This window comes from Pseudophryne corroboree, chromosome 3 (genome assembly GCF_028390025.1).
Source record: "Pseudophryne corroboree isolate aPseCor3 chromosome 3, aPseCor3.hap2, whole genome shotgun sequence".
Classification (NCBI taxonomy): Eukaryota; Metazoa; Chordata; class Amphibia; order Anura; family Myobatrachidae; genus Pseudophryne; species Pseudophryne corroboree.
The window spans coordinates 114797439-114810052 of NC_086446.1; the positions used below are offsets into that span (position 1 = coordinate 114797439).

At 41.7% G+C, this 12614-nt stretch overlaps 45 non-coding genes and 11 pseudogenes across 45 annotated transcripts; all 56 read right to left on the bottom strand.

The window, feature by feature from the left end:
- Positions 1 to 56: 56 nt before the first annotated feature.
- Positions 57 to 175, bottom strand: LOC134901236 (5S ribosomal RNA). The gene has a single exon (XR_010174727.1). It is a non-coding gene; the product is annotated as a 5S ribosomal RNA (ribosomal RNA).
- Positions 176 to 282: 107 nt separating this feature from the next.
- On the bottom strand, positions 283 to 401 carry LOC135063207 (5S ribosomal RNA). Its single transcript, XR_010249543.1, has one exon. It is a non-coding gene; the product is annotated as a 5S ribosomal RNA (ribosomal RNA).
- Positions 402 to 508: 107 nt separating this feature from the next.
- LOC134890149 (5S ribosomal RNA) lies at positions 509 to 627 on the bottom strand. The gene has a single exon (XR_010171327.1). It is a non-coding gene; the product is annotated as a 5S ribosomal RNA (ribosomal RNA).
- A 107-nt stretch (positions 628 to 734) lies between these two features.
- LOC134890160 (5S ribosomal RNA) lies at positions 735 to 853 on the bottom strand. The gene has a single exon (XR_010171328.1). It is a non-coding gene; the product is annotated as a 5S ribosomal RNA (ribosomal RNA).
- A 107-nt stretch (positions 854 to 960) lies between these two features.
- LOC135063178 (5S ribosomal RNA) lies at positions 961 to 1079 on the bottom strand. The gene has a single exon (XR_010249515.1). It is a non-coding gene; the product is annotated as a 5S ribosomal RNA (ribosomal RNA).
- A 107-nt stretch (positions 1080 to 1186) lies between these two features.
- On the bottom strand, positions 1187 to 1305 carry LOC135069449 (5S ribosomal RNA). The gene has a single exon (XR_010255629.1). It is a non-coding gene; the product is annotated as a 5S ribosomal RNA (ribosomal RNA).
- Positions 1306 to 1412: 107 nt separating this feature from the next.
- On the bottom strand, positions 1413 to 1531 carry LOC134900828 (5S ribosomal RNA). The gene has a single exon (XR_010174332.1). It is a non-coding gene; the product is annotated as a 5S ribosomal RNA (ribosomal RNA).
- Positions 1532 to 1638: 107 nt separating this feature from the next.
- On the bottom strand, positions 1639 to 1757 carry LOC134886495 (5S ribosomal RNA). The gene has a single exon (XR_010170575.1). It is a non-coding gene; the product is annotated as a 5S ribosomal RNA (ribosomal RNA).
- Positions 1758 to 1864: 107 nt separating this feature from the next.
- LOC135064032 (5S ribosomal RNA) lies at positions 1865 to 1983 on the bottom strand. Its single transcript, XR_010250347.1, has one exon. It is a non-coding gene; the product is annotated as a 5S ribosomal RNA (ribosomal RNA).
- Positions 1984 to 2090: 107 nt separating this feature from the next.
- LOC135060720 (5S ribosomal RNA) lies at positions 2091 to 2209 on the bottom strand. The gene has a single exon (XR_010247112.1). It is a non-coding gene; the product is annotated as a 5S ribosomal RNA (ribosomal RNA).
- Positions 2210 to 2316: 107 nt separating this feature from the next.
- Positions 2317 to 2435, bottom strand: LOC135058581 (5S ribosomal RNA). The gene has a single exon (XR_010245008.1). It is a non-coding gene; the product is annotated as a 5S ribosomal RNA (ribosomal RNA).
- A 107-nt stretch (positions 2436 to 2542) lies between these two features.
- LOC134884907 (5S ribosomal RNA) lies at positions 2543 to 2661 on the bottom strand. Its single transcript, XR_010169038.1, has one exon. It is a non-coding gene; the product is annotated as a 5S ribosomal RNA (ribosomal RNA).
- Positions 2662 to 2768: 107 nt separating this feature from the next.
- LOC135058773 (5S ribosomal RNA) lies at positions 2769 to 2887 on the bottom strand. The gene has a single exon (XR_010245197.1). It is a non-coding gene; the product is annotated as a 5S ribosomal RNA (ribosomal RNA).
- A 107-nt stretch (positions 2888 to 2994) lies between these two features.
- On the bottom strand, positions 2995 to 3113 carry LOC135067106 (5S ribosomal RNA). Its single transcript, XR_010253331.1, has one exon. It is a non-coding gene; the product is annotated as a 5S ribosomal RNA (ribosomal RNA).
- A 107-nt stretch (positions 3114 to 3220) lies between these two features.
- LOC135064829 (5S ribosomal RNA) lies at positions 3221 to 3339 on the bottom strand. The gene has a single exon (XR_010251128.1). It is a non-coding gene; the product is annotated as a 5S ribosomal RNA (ribosomal RNA).
- A 107-nt stretch (positions 3340 to 3446) lies between these two features.
- Positions 3447 to 3565, bottom strand: LOC134884940 (5S ribosomal RNA). Its single transcript, XR_010169071.1, has one exon. It is a non-coding gene; the product is annotated as a 5S ribosomal RNA (ribosomal RNA).
- A 107-nt stretch (positions 3566 to 3672) lies between these two features.
- On the bottom strand, positions 3673 to 3791 carry LOC135067567 (5S ribosomal RNA). The gene has a single exon (XR_010253779.1). It is a non-coding gene; the product is annotated as a 5S ribosomal RNA (ribosomal RNA).
- A 107-nt stretch (positions 3792 to 3898) lies between these two features.
- LOC134893134 (5S ribosomal RNA) lies at positions 3899 to 4017 on the bottom strand. Its single transcript, XR_010171643.1, has one exon. It is a non-coding gene; the product is annotated as a 5S ribosomal RNA (ribosomal RNA).
- A 107-nt stretch (positions 4018 to 4124) lies between these two features.
- Positions 4125 to 4243, bottom strand: LOC134901237 (5S ribosomal RNA). Its single transcript, XR_010174728.1, has one exon. It is a non-coding gene; the product is annotated as a 5S ribosomal RNA (ribosomal RNA).
- A 107-nt stretch (positions 4244 to 4350) lies between these two features.
- LOC135063208 (5S ribosomal RNA) lies at positions 4351 to 4469 on the bottom strand. The gene has a single exon (XR_010249544.1). It is a non-coding gene; the product is annotated as a 5S ribosomal RNA (ribosomal RNA).
- A 107-nt stretch (positions 4470 to 4576) lies between these two features.
- LOC135060310 (5S ribosomal RNA) lies at positions 4577 to 4695 on the bottom strand. Its single transcript, XR_010246700.1, has one exon. It is a non-coding gene; the product is annotated as a 5S ribosomal RNA (ribosomal RNA).
- A 107-nt stretch (positions 4696 to 4802) lies between these two features.
- Positions 4803 to 4921, bottom strand: LOC134890172 (5S ribosomal RNA). The gene has a single exon (XR_010171329.1). It is a non-coding gene; the product is annotated as a 5S ribosomal RNA (ribosomal RNA).
- A 107-nt stretch (positions 4922 to 5028) lies between these two features.
- LOC134901238 (5S ribosomal RNA) lies at positions 5029 to 5147 on the bottom strand. Its single transcript, XR_010174729.1, has one exon. It is a non-coding gene; the product is annotated as a 5S ribosomal RNA (ribosomal RNA).
- Positions 5148 to 5254: 107 nt separating this feature from the next.
- On the bottom strand, positions 5255 to 5373 carry LOC135069450 (5S ribosomal RNA). Its single transcript, XR_010255630.1, has one exon. It is a non-coding gene; the product is annotated as a 5S ribosomal RNA (ribosomal RNA).
- A 107-nt stretch (positions 5374 to 5480) lies between these two features.
- On the bottom strand, positions 5481 to 5599 carry LOC134900830 (5S ribosomal RNA). Its single transcript, XR_010174333.1, has one exon. It is a non-coding gene; the product is annotated as a 5S ribosomal RNA (ribosomal RNA).
- Positions 5600 to 5706: 107 nt separating this feature from the next.
- Positions 5707 to 5825, bottom strand: LOC134886496 (5S ribosomal RNA). Its single transcript, XR_010170576.1, has one exon. It is a non-coding gene; the product is annotated as a 5S ribosomal RNA (ribosomal RNA).
- A 107-nt stretch (positions 5826 to 5932) lies between these two features.
- On the bottom strand, positions 5933 to 6051 carry LOC135064033 (5S ribosomal RNA). Its single transcript, XR_010250348.1, has one exon. It is a non-coding gene; the product is annotated as a 5S ribosomal RNA (ribosomal RNA).
- A 107-nt stretch (positions 6052 to 6158) lies between these two features.
- LOC135060721 (5S ribosomal RNA) lies at positions 6159 to 6277 on the bottom strand. The gene has a single exon (XR_010247113.1). It is a non-coding gene; the product is annotated as a 5S ribosomal RNA (ribosomal RNA).
- A 107-nt stretch (positions 6278 to 6384) lies between these two features.
- Positions 6385 to 6503, bottom strand: LOC135067803 (5S ribosomal RNA). Its single transcript, XR_010254012.1, has one exon. It is a non-coding gene; the product is annotated as a 5S ribosomal RNA (ribosomal RNA).
- Positions 6504 to 6610: 107 nt separating this feature from the next.
- Positions 6611 to 6729, bottom strand: LOC135067771 (5S ribosomal RNA). The gene has a single exon (XR_010253981.1). It is a non-coding gene; the product is annotated as a 5S ribosomal RNA (ribosomal RNA).
- A 107-nt stretch (positions 6730 to 6836) lies between these two features.
- Positions 6837 to 6955, bottom strand: LOC134886480 (5S ribosomal RNA). The gene has a single exon (XR_010170561.1). It is a non-coding gene; the product is annotated as a 5S ribosomal RNA (ribosomal RNA).
- Positions 6956 to 7062: 107 nt separating this feature from the next.
- Positions 7063 to 7181, bottom strand: LOC134889332 (5S ribosomal RNA; annotated as a pseudogene).
- A 107-nt stretch (positions 7182 to 7288) lies between these two features.
- Positions 7289 to 7407, bottom strand: LOC134885915 (5S ribosomal RNA). Its single transcript, XR_010170017.1, has one exon. It is a non-coding gene; the product is annotated as a 5S ribosomal RNA (ribosomal RNA).
- Positions 7408 to 7514: 107 nt separating this feature from the next.
- On the bottom strand, positions 7515 to 7633 carry LOC134888608 (5S ribosomal RNA; annotated as a pseudogene).
- Positions 7634 to 7740: 107 nt separating this feature from the next.
- LOC134893794 (5S ribosomal RNA) lies at positions 7741 to 7860 on the bottom strand (annotated as a pseudogene).
- Positions 7861 to 7967: 107 nt separating this feature from the next.
- On the bottom strand, positions 7968 to 8086 carry LOC134888510 (5S ribosomal RNA; annotated as a pseudogene).
- A 107-nt stretch (positions 8087 to 8193) lies between these two features.
- On the bottom strand, positions 8194 to 8313 carry LOC134894547 (5S ribosomal RNA; annotated as a pseudogene).
- A 107-nt stretch (positions 8314 to 8420) lies between these two features.
- LOC134893795 (5S ribosomal RNA) lies at positions 8421 to 8540 on the bottom strand (annotated as a pseudogene).
- A 107-nt stretch (positions 8541 to 8647) lies between these two features.
- Positions 8648 to 8766, bottom strand: LOC135060722 (5S ribosomal RNA). Its single transcript, XR_010247114.1, has one exon. It is a non-coding gene; the product is annotated as a 5S ribosomal RNA (ribosomal RNA).
- A 107-nt stretch (positions 8767 to 8873) lies between these two features.
- On the bottom strand, positions 8874 to 8992 carry LOC135065111 (5S ribosomal RNA). The gene has a single exon (XR_010251399.1). It is a non-coding gene; the product is annotated as a 5S ribosomal RNA (ribosomal RNA).
- Positions 8993 to 9099: 107 nt separating this feature from the next.
- LOC134887152 (5S ribosomal RNA) lies at positions 9100 to 9218 on the bottom strand (annotated as a pseudogene).
- Positions 9219 to 9325: 107 nt separating this feature from the next.
- Positions 9326 to 9444, bottom strand: LOC135058582 (5S ribosomal RNA). Its single transcript, XR_010245009.1, has one exon. It is a non-coding gene; the product is annotated as a 5S ribosomal RNA (ribosomal RNA).
- A 107-nt stretch (positions 9445 to 9551) lies between these two features.
- LOC134884908 (5S ribosomal RNA) lies at positions 9552 to 9670 on the bottom strand. The gene has a single exon (XR_010169039.1). It is a non-coding gene; the product is annotated as a 5S ribosomal RNA (ribosomal RNA).
- A 107-nt stretch (positions 9671 to 9777) lies between these two features.
- Positions 9778 to 9896, bottom strand: LOC135069451 (5S ribosomal RNA). The gene has a single exon (XR_010255631.1). It is a non-coding gene; the product is annotated as a 5S ribosomal RNA (ribosomal RNA).
- A 107-nt stretch (positions 9897 to 10003) lies between these two features.
- On the bottom strand, positions 10004 to 10122 carry LOC134900831 (5S ribosomal RNA). The gene has a single exon (XR_010174334.1). It is a non-coding gene; the product is annotated as a 5S ribosomal RNA (ribosomal RNA).
- Positions 10123 to 10229: 107 nt separating this feature from the next.
- Positions 10230 to 10348, bottom strand: LOC134886497 (5S ribosomal RNA). The gene has a single exon (XR_010170577.1). It is a non-coding gene; the product is annotated as a 5S ribosomal RNA (ribosomal RNA).
- Positions 10349 to 10455: 107 nt separating this feature from the next.
- On the bottom strand, positions 10456 to 10574 carry LOC135064034 (5S ribosomal RNA). The gene has a single exon (XR_010250349.1). It is a non-coding gene; the product is annotated as a 5S ribosomal RNA (ribosomal RNA).
- Positions 10575 to 10681: 107 nt separating this feature from the next.
- On the bottom strand, positions 10682 to 10800 carry LOC135060723 (5S ribosomal RNA). Its single transcript, XR_010247115.1, has one exon. It is a non-coding gene; the product is annotated as a 5S ribosomal RNA (ribosomal RNA).
- A 107-nt stretch (positions 10801 to 10907) lies between these two features.
- Positions 10908 to 11026, bottom strand: LOC135067804 (5S ribosomal RNA). Its single transcript, XR_010254013.1, has one exon. It is a non-coding gene; the product is annotated as a 5S ribosomal RNA (ribosomal RNA).
- A 107-nt stretch (positions 11027 to 11133) lies between these two features.
- Positions 11134 to 11252, bottom strand: LOC135067772 (5S ribosomal RNA). The gene has a single exon (XR_010253982.1). It is a non-coding gene; the product is annotated as a 5S ribosomal RNA (ribosomal RNA).
- A 107-nt stretch (positions 11253 to 11359) lies between these two features.
- Positions 11360 to 11478, bottom strand: LOC135067805 (5S ribosomal RNA). The gene has a single exon (XR_010254014.1). It is a non-coding gene; the product is annotated as a 5S ribosomal RNA (ribosomal RNA).
- Positions 11479 to 11585: 107 nt separating this feature from the next.
- On the bottom strand, positions 11586 to 11704 carry LOC134889333 (5S ribosomal RNA; annotated as a pseudogene).
- Positions 11705 to 11811: 107 nt separating this feature from the next.
- On the bottom strand, positions 11812 to 11930 carry LOC134885917 (5S ribosomal RNA). Its single transcript, XR_010170019.1, has one exon. It is a non-coding gene; the product is annotated as a 5S ribosomal RNA (ribosomal RNA).
- A 107-nt stretch (positions 11931 to 12037) lies between these two features.
- On the bottom strand, positions 12038 to 12156 carry LOC134888609 (5S ribosomal RNA; annotated as a pseudogene).
- A 107-nt stretch (positions 12157 to 12263) lies between these two features.
- Positions 12264 to 12383, bottom strand: LOC134893796 (5S ribosomal RNA; annotated as a pseudogene).
- Positions 12384 to 12490: 107 nt separating this feature from the next.
- On the bottom strand, positions 12491 to 12609 carry LOC134888512 (5S ribosomal RNA; annotated as a pseudogene).
- Positions 12610 to 12614: the final 5 nt, after the last annotated feature.

Genomic DNA, 12614 nt, shown 5'->3' on the forward strand with positions numbered 1-12614 from the left:
AATGAATACGTTTGAAAATGGAATGCATCAACAGAACGGTGTTGGCAGTATAAAAATATCTACAGCACCTTGTATTCCCAGGTGGTCTCCCATCAAAGTACTAACCAGGCCCAACACTGCTTAGCTTCCAAGATCAGATGAGATTGGGCGTATCCAGTGTGGTGTGGCTGTAGATGAGCTTTGTGGTTTCTGTTTGAACTTTTCTACTTCTAACTACTGGTTCATAAATGAATACGTTTGAAAATGGAATGCATCAACAGAACGGTGTTGGCAGTATAAAAATATCTACAGCACCTTGTATTCCCAGGTGGTCTCCCATCCAAGTACTAACCAGGCCCAACACTGCTTAGCTTCCAAGATCAGATGAGATTGGGCATATCCAATGTGGTGTGGCTGTAGATGAACTTTGTGGTTTCTGTTAGAACTTTTCTACTTCTAACTACTGGTTCATAAATGAATATATTTTAAAATGGAATGCATCAACAGAACGGTGTTTGCAGTATAAAATTATCTACAGCACCTTGTATTCCCAGGTGGTCTCCCATCCAAGTACTAACCAGGCCCAACACTGCTTAGCTTCCAAGATCAGATGAGATTGGGCGTATCCAGTGTGGTGTGGCTGTAGATGAGCTTCATGGTTTCTGTTAGAACTTTTCTACTTCTAACTACTGGTTCATAAATGAATACATTTGAAAATGGAATGCATCAACAGAACGGTGTTGGCAGTATAAAAATATCTACAGCACCTTGTATTCCCAGGTGGTCTCCCATCCAAGTACTAACCAGGCCCAACACTGCTTAGCTTCCAAGATCAGATGAGATTGGGCGTATCCAGTGTGGTGTGGCTGTAGATGAGCTTTGTGGTTTCTGTTAGAACTTTTCTACTTGTAACAACTGGTTCATAAATGAATACGTTTGAAAATGGAATGCATCAACAGAACGGTGTTGGCAGTATAAAAATATCAACAGCACCTTGTATTCCCAGGTGGTCTCCCATCAAAGTACTAACCAGGCCCAACACTGCTTAGCTTCCAAGATCAGATGAGATTGGGCGTATCCAGTGTGGTGTGGCTGTAGATGAGCTTTGTGGTTTCTGTTTGAACTTTTCTACTTCTAACTACTGGTTCATAAATGAATACGTTTGAAAATGGAATGCATCAACAGAACGGTGTTGGCAGTATAAAAATATCTACAGCACCTTGTATTCCCAGGTGGTCTCCCATCCAAGAACTAACCAGGCCCAACACTGCTTAGCTTCCAAGATCAGATGAGATTGGGCATATCCAGTGTGGTGTGGCTGTAGATGAACTTTGTGGTTTCTGTTAGAACTTTTCTACTTCTAACTACTGGTTCATAAATGAATATGTTTTAAAATAGAATGCATCAACAGAACGGTGTTTGCAGTATAAAATTATCTACAGCACCTTGTATTCCCAGGTGGTCTCCCATCCAAGTACTAACCAGGCCCAACACTGCTTAGCTTCCAAGATCAGATGAGATTGGGCGTATCCAGTGCGGTGTGGCTGTAGATGAGCTTTGTGGTTTCTGTTAGAACTTTTCTACTTTTATCTACTGGTTCATAAATGAATACGTTTGAAAATGGAATGCATCAACAGAACGGTGTTGGCAGTATAAAAATATCTACAGCACCTTGTATTCCCAGGTGGTCTCCCATCCAAGTACTAACCAGGCCTAACACTGCTTAGTTTCCAAGATCAGATGAGATTGGGCGTATCCAGTGTGGTGTGGCTGTAGATGAACTTTGTGGTTTCTGTTAGAACTTTTCTACTTCTAACTACTGGTTCATAAATGAATACGCTTTAAAATGGAATGCATCAACAGAACGGTGTTGGCAGTATAAAATTATCTACAGCACCTTGTATACCCAGGTGGTCTCCCATCCAAGTACTAACCAGGCCCAACACTGCTTAGCTTCCAAGATCAGATGAGATTGGGCGTATCCAGTGTGGTGTGGCTGTAGATGAGCTTTATGGTTTCTGTTAGAACTTTTCTACTTCTAACTACTGGTTCATAAATGAATACGTTTGAAAATGGAATGCATCAACAGAACGGTGTTGGCAGTATAAAAATATCTACAGCACCTTGTATTCCCAGGTGGTCTCCCATCCAAGTACTAACCAGGCCCAACACTGCTTAGCTTCCAAGATCAGATGAGATTGGGCGTATCCAGTGTAGTGTGGCTGTAGATGAGCTGAGTGGTTTCTGTTAGAACGTTTCTACTTCTAACTACTGGTTCATAAATGAATATGTTTGAAAATGGAATGCATCAACAGAACGGTGTTGGCAGTATAAAAATATCTACAGCACCTTGTATTCCCAGGTGGTCTCCCATCCAAGTACTAACCAGGCCCAACACTGCTTAGCTTCCAAGATCAGATGAGATTGGGCGTATCCAGTGTGGTGTGGCTGCAGATGAGCGTTATGGTTTCTGTTAGAACTTTTCTACTTCTAACTACTGGTTCATAAATGAATACATTTGAAAATGGAATGCATCAACAGAACGGTGTTGGCAGTATAAAAATATCTACAGCACCTTGTATTCCCAGGTGGTCTCCCATCCAAGTACTAACCAGGCCCAACACTGCTTAGCTTCCAAGATCAGATGAGATTGGGCATATCCAGTGTTGTGTGGCTGTAGATGAGCTTTGTGGTTTCTGTTAGAACTTTTCTACTTCTAACTGCTGGTTCATAAATGAATACGTTTGAAAATGGAATGCATCAACAGAACGGTGTTGGCAGTATAAAATTATCTACAGCACCTTGTATTCCCAGGTGGTTTCCCATCCAAGTACTAACCAGGCCCAACACTGCTTAGCTTCCAAGATCAGATGAGATTGGGCGTATCCAGTGTGGTGTGGCTGTAGATGAGCTTTGTGGTTTCTGTTAGAACTTTTCTACTTCTAACTGCTGGTTCATAAATGAATACGTTTGAAAATGGAATGCATCAACAGAACGGTGTTGGCAGTATAAAAATATCTACAGCACCTTGTATTCCCAGGTGGTCTCCCATCCAAGTACTAACCAGGCCAAACACTGCTTAGCTTCCAAGATCAGATGAGATTGGGCGTATCCAGTGTGGTGTGGCTGTAGATGAGCTTTGTGGTTTCTGTTAGAACTTTTCTACTTCTAACTGCTGGTTCATAAATGAATACGTTTGAAAATGGAATGCATCAACAGAACGGTGTTGGCAGTATAAAAATATCTACAGCACCTTGTATTCCCAGGTGGTCTCCCATCCAAGTACTAACCAGGCCCAACACTGCTTAGTTTCCAAGATCAGATGAGATTGGGCGTATCCAGTGTGGTGTGGCTGTAGATGAACTTTGTGGTTTCTGTTAGAACTTTTCTACTTCTAACTACTGGTTCATAAATGAATATGCTTTAAAATGGAATGCATCAACAGAACGGTGTTGGCAGTATAAAATTATCTACAGCACCTTGTATACCCAGGTGGTCTCCCATCCAAGTACTAACCAGGCCCAACATTGCTTAGCTTCCAAGATCAGATGAGATTGGGCGTATCCAGTGTGGTGTGGCTGTAGATGAGCTTTATGGTTTCTGTTAGAACTTTTCTACTTCTAACTACTGGTTCATAAATGAATACATTTGAAAATGGAATGCATCAACAGAACGGTGTTGGCAGTATAAAAATATCTACAGCACCTTGTATTCCCAGGTGGTCTCCCATCCAAGTACTAACCAGGCCCAACACTGCTTAGCTTCCAAGATCAGATGAGATTGGGCGTATCCAGTGTAGTGTGGCAGTAGATGAGCTGAGTGGTTTCTGTTAGAACGTTTCTACTTCTAACTACTGGTTCATAAATGAATATGTTTGAAAATGGAATGCATCAACAGAACGGTGTTGGCAGTATAAAAATATCTACAGCACCTTGTATTCCCAGGTGGTCTCCCATCCAAGTACTAACCAGGCCCAACACTGCTTAACTTCCAAGATCAGATGAGATTGGGCGTATCCAGTGTGGTGTGGCTGTAGATGAGCTTTATGGTTTCTGTTAGAACTTTTCTACTTCTAACTACTGGTTCATAAATGAATACGTTTGAAAATGGAATGCATCAACAGAACGGTGTTGGCAGTATAAAAATATCTACAGCACCTTGTATTCCCAGGTGGTCTCCCATCAAAGTACTAACCAGGCCCAACACTGCTTAGCTTCCAAGATCAGATGAGATTGGGCGTATCCAGTGTGGTGTGGCTGTAGATGAGCTTTGTGGTTTCTGTTTGAACTTTTCTACTTCTAACTACTGGTTCATAAATGAATACGTTTGAAAATGGAATGCATCAACAGAACGGTGTTGGCAGTATAAAAATATCTACAGCACCTTGTATTCCCAGGTGGTCTCCCATCCAAGTACTAACCAGGCCCAACACTGCTTAGCTTCCAAGATCAGATGAGATTGGGCATATCCAATGTGGTGTGGCTGTAGATGAACTTTGTGGTTTCTGTTAGAACTTTTCTACTTCTAACTACTGGTTCATAAATGAATATGTTTTAAAATGGAATGCATCAACAGAACGGTGTTTGCAGTATAAAATTATCTACAGCACCTTGTATTCCCAGGTGGTCTCCCATCCAAGTACTAACCAGGCCCAGCACTGCTTAGCTTCCAAGATCAGATGAGATTGGGCGTATGCAGTGTGGTGTGGCTGTAGATGAGCTTCATGGTTTCTGTTAGAACTTTTCTACTTCTAACTACTGGTTCATAAATGAACACATTTGAAAATGGAATGCATCAACAGAACGGTGTTGGCAGTATAAAAATATCTACAGCACCTTGTATTCCCAGGTGGTCTCCCATCCAAGTACTAACCAGGCCCAACACTGCTTAGCTTCCAAGATCAGATGAGATTGGGCGTATCCAGTGTGGTGTGGCTGTAGATGAGCTTTGTGGTTTCTGTTAGAACTTTTCTACTTGTAACAACTGGTTCATAAATGAATACGTTTGAAAATGGAATGCATCAACAGAACGGTGTTGGCAGTATAAAAATATCTACAGCACCTTGTATTCCCAGGTGGTCTCCCATCAAAGTACTAACCAGGCCCAACACTGCTTAGCTTCCAAGATCAGATGAGATTGGGCGTATCCAGTGTGGTGTGGCTGTAGATGAGCTTTGTGGTTTCTGTTTGAACTTTTCTACTTCTAACTACTGGTTCATAAATGAATACGTTTGAAAATGGAATGCATCAACAGAACGGTGTTGGCAGTATAAAAATATCTACAGCACCTTGTATTCCCAGGTGGTCTCCCATCCAAGAACTAACCAGGCCCAACACTGCTTAGCTTCCAAGATCAGATGAGATTGGGCATATCCAGTGTGGTGTGGCTGTAGATGAACTTTGTGGTTTCTGTTAGAACTTTTCTACTTCTAACTACTGGTTCATAAATGAATATGTTTTAAAATAGAATGCATCAACAGAACGGTGTTTGCAGTATAAAATTATCTACAGCACCTTGTATTCCCAGGTGGTCTCCCATCCAAGTACTAACCAGGCCCAACACTGCTTAGCTTCCAAGATCAGATGAGATTGGGCGTATCCAGTGCGGTGTGGCTGTAGATGAGCTTTGTGGTTTCTGTTAGAACTTTTCTACTTTTATCTACTGGTTCATAAATGAATACGTTTGAAAATGGAATGCATCAACAGAACGGTGTTGGCAGTATAAAAATATCTACAGCACCTTGTATTCCCAGGTGGTCTCCCATCCAAGTACTAACCAGGCCTAACACTGCTTAGTTTCCAAGATCAGATGAGATTGGGCGTATCCAGTGTGGTGTGGCTGTAGATGAACTTTGTGGTTTCTGTTAGAACTTTTCTACTTCTAACTACTGGTTCATAAATGAATACGCTTTAAAATGGAATGCATCAACAGAACGGTGTTGGCAGTATAAAATTATCTACAGCACCTTGTATACCCAGGTGGTCTCCCATCCAAGTACTAACCAGGCCCAACACTGCTTAGCTTCCAAGATCAGATGAGATTGGGCGTATCCAGTGTGGTGTGGCTGTAGATGAGCTTTACGGTTTCTGTTAGAACTTTTCTACTTCTAACTACTGGTTCATAAATGAATACGTTTGAAAATGGAATGCATCAACAGAACGGTGTTGGCAGTATAAAAATATCTACAGCACCTTGTATTCCCAGGTGGTCTCCCATCCAAGTACTAACCAGGCCCAACACTGCTTAGCTTCCAAGATCAGATGAGATTGGGCGTATCCAGTGTAGTGTGGCTGTAGATGAGCTGAGTGGTTTCTGTTAGAACGTTTCTACTTCTAACTACTGGTTCATAAATGAATATGTTTGAAAATGGAATGCATCAACAGAACGGTGTTGGCAGTATAAAAATATCTACAGCACCTTGTATTCCCAGGTGGTCTCCCATCCAAGTACTAACCAGGCCCAACACTGCTTAGCTTCCAAGATCAGATGAGATTGGGCGTATCCAGTGTTGTGTGGCTGTAGATAAGCTTTGTGGTTTCTGTTAGAACTTTTCTACTTCTAAATACTGGTTCATAAATGAATACGTTTGAAAATGGAATGCATCAACAGAACGGTGTTGGCAGTATAAAAATATCTACAGCACCTTGTATTCCCAGGTGGTCTCCCATCCAAGTACTAACCAGGCCCAATACTGCTTAGCTTCCAAGATCAGATGAGATTGGGCGTATCCAGTGTGGTGTGGCTGTAAATTAGCTTTGTGGTTTCTGTTTGAACTTTTCTACTTCTAACTACTGGTTCATAAATGAATACGTTTGAAAATGGAATGCATCAACAGAACGGTGTTGGCAGTATAAAAATATCTACAGCACCTTGTATTCCCAGGTAGTCTCCCATCCAAGTACTAACCAGGCCCAACACTGCTTAGCTTCCAAGATCAGATGAGATTGGGCGTATCCAGTGTTGTGTGGCTGTAGATAAGCTTTGTGGTTTCTGTTAGAACTTTTCTACTTCTAAATACTGGTTCATAAATGAATACGTTTGAAAATGGAATGCATCAACAGAACGGTGTTGGCAGTATAAAAATATCTACAGCACCTTGTATTCCCAGGTGGTCTCCCATCCAAGTACTAACCAGGCCCAACACTGCTTAGCTTCCAAGATCAGATGAGACTGAGCGTATCCAGTGTTGTGTGGCTGTAGATAAGCTTTGTGGTTTCTGTTAGAACTTTTCTACTTCTAAATACTGGTTCATAAATGAATACGTTTGAAAATGGAATGCATCAACAGAACGGTGTTGGCAGTATAAAAATATCTACAGCACCTTGTATTCCCAGGTGGTCTCCCATCCAAGTACTAACCAGGCCCAACACTGCTTCGCTTCCAAGATCAGATGATATTGGGCGTATCCAGTGTGGTGTGGCTGTAGATGAGCTTTGTGGTTTCTGTTAGAACTTTTCTACTTCTAACTACTGGTTCATAAATGAATACTTTTGAAAATGGAATGCATCAACAGTACGGTGTTGGCAGTATAAAAATATCTACAGCACCTTGTATTCCCAAGTGGTCTCCCATCCAAGTACTAACCAGGCTCAACACTGCTTAGCTTCCTAGATCAGATGAGATTGGGCGTATCCAGTGTGGTGTGGCTGTAGATGAGCTTTGTGGTTTCTGTTAGAACTTTTCTACTTCTAACTACTGGTTCATAAATGAATACGTTTGAAAATGGAATGCATCAACAGAACGGTGTTGGCAGTATAAAAATATTTACAGCACCTATGTATTCCCAGGTGGTCTCCCATCCAAGTACTAACCAGGCCCAACACTGCTTAGCTTCCAAGATCGGATGAGATTGGGCATATCCAGTATGGTGTGGCAGTAGAAGAGCTTTATGGTTTCTGTTAGTACTTTTCTACTTCTAACTACTGGTTCATAAATGAATACGTTTGAAAATGGAATGCATCAACAGTACGGTGTTGGCAGTATAAAAATATCTACAGCACCTTGTATTCCCAGGTGGTCTCACATCCAAGTACTAACCAGGCCCAACACTGCTTAGCTTCCAAGATCAGATGAGATTGGGCGTATCCAGTGTGGTGTGCCTGTAGATGAGCTTTATGGTTTCTGTTAGAACTTTTCTACTTCTAACTACTGGTTCATAAATGAATACGTTTGAAAATGGAATGCATCAACAGAACGGTGTTGGCAGTATAAAAATATTTACAGCACCTATGTATTCCCAGGTGGTCTCACATCCAAGTACTAACCAGGCCCAACACTGCTTAGCTTCCAAGATCAGATGAGATTGGGCGTATCCAGTGTGGTGTGCCTGTAGATGAGCTTTATGGTTTCTGTTAGAACTTTTCTACTTCTAACTACTGGTTCATAAATGAATACGTTTGAAAATGGAATGCATCAACAGAACGGTGTTGGCAGTATAAAAATATTTACAGCACCTATGTATTCCCAGGTGGTCTCCCATCCAAGTACTAACCAGGCCCAACACTGCTTAGCTTCCAAGATCGGATGAGATTGGGCATATCCAGTATGGTGTGGCAGTAGAAGAGCTTTATGGTTTCTGTTAGTACTTTTCTACTTCTAACTACTGGTTCATAAATGAATACGTTTGAAAATGGAATGCATCAACAGAACGGTGTTGGCAGTATAAAAATATCTACAGCACCTTGTATTCCCAGGTGGTCTCCCATCCAAGTACTAACCAGGCCCAACACTGCTTAGCTTCCAAGATCAGATGAGATTGGGCGTATCCAGTGTAGTGTGGCTGTAGATGAGCTGAGTGGTTTCTGTTAGAACGTTTCTACTTCTAACTACTGGTTCATAAATGAATACGTTTGAAAATGGAATGCATCAACAGAACGGTGTTGGCAGTATAAAAATATCTACAGCACCTTGTATTCCCAGGTGGTCTCCCATCCAAGAACTAACCAGGCCCAACACTGCTTAGCTTCCAAGATCAGATGAGATTGGGCGTATCCAGTGTGGTGTGGCTGTAGATGAGCTTTGTGGTTTCTGTTTGAACTTTTCTACTTCTAACTACTGGTTCATAAATGAATACGTTTGAAAATGGAATGCATCAACAGAACGGTGTTGGCAGTATAAAAATATCTACAGCACCTTGTATTCCCAGGTGGTCTCCCATCCAAGAACTAACCAGGCCCAACACTGCTTAGCTTCCAAGATCAGATGAGATTGGGCATATCCAGTGTAGTGTGGCTGTAGATGAACTTTGTGGTTTCTGTTAGAACTTTTCTACTTCTAACTACTGGTTCATAAATGAATATGTTTTAAAATGGAATGCATCAACAGAACGGTGTTTGCAGTATAAAATTATCTACAGCACCTTGTATTCCCAGGTGGTCTCCCATCCAAGTACTAACCAGGCCCAACACTGCTTAGCTTCCAAGATCAGATGAGATTGGGCGTATCCAGTGTGGTGTGGCTGCAGATGAGCGTTATGGTTTCTGTTAGAACTTTTCTACTTCTAACTACTGGTTCATAAATGAATACATTTGAAAATGGAATGCATCAACAGAACGGTGTTGGCAGTATAAAAATATCTACAGCACCTTGTATTCCCAGGTGGTCTCCCATCCAAGTACTAACCAGGCCCAACACTGCTTAGCTTCCAAGATCAGATGAGATTGGGCATATCCAGTGTTGTGTGGCTGTAGATGAGCTTTGTGGTTTCTGTTTGAACTTTTCTACTTCTAACTACTGGTTCATAAATGAATACGTTTGAAAATGGAATGCATCAACAGAACGGTGTTGGCAGTATAAAAATATCTACAGCACCTTGTATTCCCAGGTGGTCTCCCATCCAAGAACTAACCAGGCCCAACACTGCTTAGCTTCCAAGATCAGATGAGATTGGGCATATCCAGTGTGGTGTGGCTGTAGATGAACTTTGTGGTTTCTGTTAGAACTTTTCTACTTCTAACTACTGGTTCATAAATGAATATGTTTTAAAATAGAATGCATCAACAGAACGGTGTTTGCAGTATAAAATTATCTACAGCACCTTGTATTCCCAGGTGGTCTCCCATCCAAGTACTAACCAGGCCCAACACTGCTTAGCTTCCAAGATCAGATGAGATTGGGCGTATCCAGTGCGGTGTGGCTGTAGATGAGCTTTGTGGTTTCTGTTAGAACTTTTCTACTTTTATCTACTGGTTCATAAATGAATACGTTTGAAAATGGAATGCATCAACAGAACGGTGTTGGCAGTATAAAAATATCTACAGCACCTTGTATTCCCAGGTGGTCTCCCATCCAAGTACTAACCAGGCCTAACACTGCTTAGTTTCCAAGATCAGATGAGATTGGGCGTATCCAGTGTGGTGTGGCTGTAGATGAACTTTGTGGTTTCTGTTAGAACTTTTCTACTTCTAACTACTGGTTCATAAATGAATACGCTTTAAAATGGAATGCATCAACAGAACGGTGTTGGCAGTATAAAATTATCTACAGCACCTTGTATACCCAGGTGGTCTCCCATCCAAGTACTAACCAGGCCCAACACTGCTTAGCTTCCAAGATCAGATGAGATTGGGCGTATCCAGTGTGGTGTGGCTGTAGATGAGCTTTACGGTTTCTGTTAGAACTTTTCTACTTCTAACTACTGGTTCATAAATGAATACGTTTGAAAATGGAATGCATCAACAGAACGGTGTTGGCAGTATAAAAATATCTACAGCACCTTGTATTCCCAGGTGGTCTCCCATCCAAGTACTAACCAGGCCCAACACTGCTTAGCTTCCAAGATCAGATGAGATTGGGCGTATCCAGTGTAGTGTGGCTGTAGATGAGCTGAGTGGTTTCTGTTAGAACGTTTCTACTTCTAACTACTGGTTCATAAATGAATATGTTTGAAAATGGAATGCATCAACAGAACGGTGTTGGCAGTATAAAAATATCTACAGCACCTTGTATTCCCAGGTGGTCTCCCATCCAAGTACTAACCAGGCCCAACACTGCTTAGCTTCCAAGATCAGATGAGATTGGGCGTATCCAGTGTTGTGTGGCTGTAGATAAGCTTTGTGGTTTCTGTTAGAACTTTTCTACTTCTAAATACTGGTTCATAAATGAATACGTTTGAAAATGGAATGCATCAACAGAACGGTGTTGGCAGTATAAAAATATCTACAGCACCTTGTATTCCCAGGTGGTCTCCCATCCAAGTACTAACCAGGCCCAATACTGCTTAGCTTCCAAGATCAGATGAGATTGGGCGTATCCAGTGTGGTGTGGCTGTAAATTAGCTTTGTGGTTTCTGTTTGAACTTTTCTACTTCTAACTACTGGTTCATAAATGAATACGTTTGAAAATGGAATGCATCAACAGAACGGTGTTGGCAGTATAAAAATATCTACAGCACCTTGTATTCCCAGGTGGTCTCCCATCCAAGTACTAACCAGGCCCAACACTGCTTAGCTTCCAAGATCAGATGAGATTGGGCGTATCCAGTGTTGTGTGGCTGTAGATAAGCTTTGTGGTTTCTGTTAGAACTTTTCTACTTCTAAATACTGGTTCATAAATGAATACGTTTGAAAATGGAATGCATCAACAGAACGGTGTTGGCAGTATAAAAATATCTACAGCACCTTGTATTCCCAGGTGGTCTCCCATCCAAGTACTAACCAGGCCCAACACTGCTTAGCTTCCAAGATCAGATGAGACTGAGCGTATCCAGTGTTGTGTGGCTGTAGATAAGCTTTGTGGTTTCTGTTAGAACTTTTCTACTTCTAAATACTGGTTCATAAATGAATACGTTTGAAAATGGAATGCATCAACAGAACGGTGTTGGCAGTATAAAAATATCTACAGCACCTTGTATTCCCAGGTGGTCTCCCATCCAAGTACTAACCAGGCCCAACACTGCTTCGCTTCCAAGATCAGATGATATTGGGCGTATCCAGTGTGGTGTGGCTGTAGATGAGCTTTGTGGTTTCTGTTAGAACTTTTCTACTTCTAACTACTGGTTCATAAATGAATACTTTTGAAAATGGAATGCATCAACAGTACGGTGTTGGCAGTATAAAAATATCTACAGCACCTTGTATTCCCAAGTGGTCTCCCATCCAAGTACTAACCAGGCTCAACACTGCTTAGCTTCCTAGATCAGATGAGATTGGGCGTATCCAGTGTGGTGTGGCTGTAGATGAGCTTTGTGGTTTCTGTTAGAACTTTTCTACTTCTAACTACTGGTTCATAAATGAATACGTTTGAAAATGGAATGCATCAACAGAACGGTGTTGGCAGTATAAAAATATTTACAGCACCTATGTATTCCCAGGTGGTCTCCCATCCAAGTACTAACCAGGCCCAACACTGCTTAGCTTCCAAGATCGGATGAGATTGGGCATATCCAGTATGGTGTGGCAGTAGAAGAGCTTTATGGTTTCTGTTAGTACTTTTCTACTTCTAACTACTGGTTCATAAATGAATACGTTTGAAAATGGAATGCATCAACAGTACGGTGTTGGCAGTATAAAAATATCTACAGCACCTTGTATTCCCAGGTGGTCTCACATCCAAGTACTAACCAGGCCCAACACTGCTTAGCTTCCAAGATCAGATGAGATTGGGCGTATCCAGTGTGGTGTGCCTGTAGATGAGCT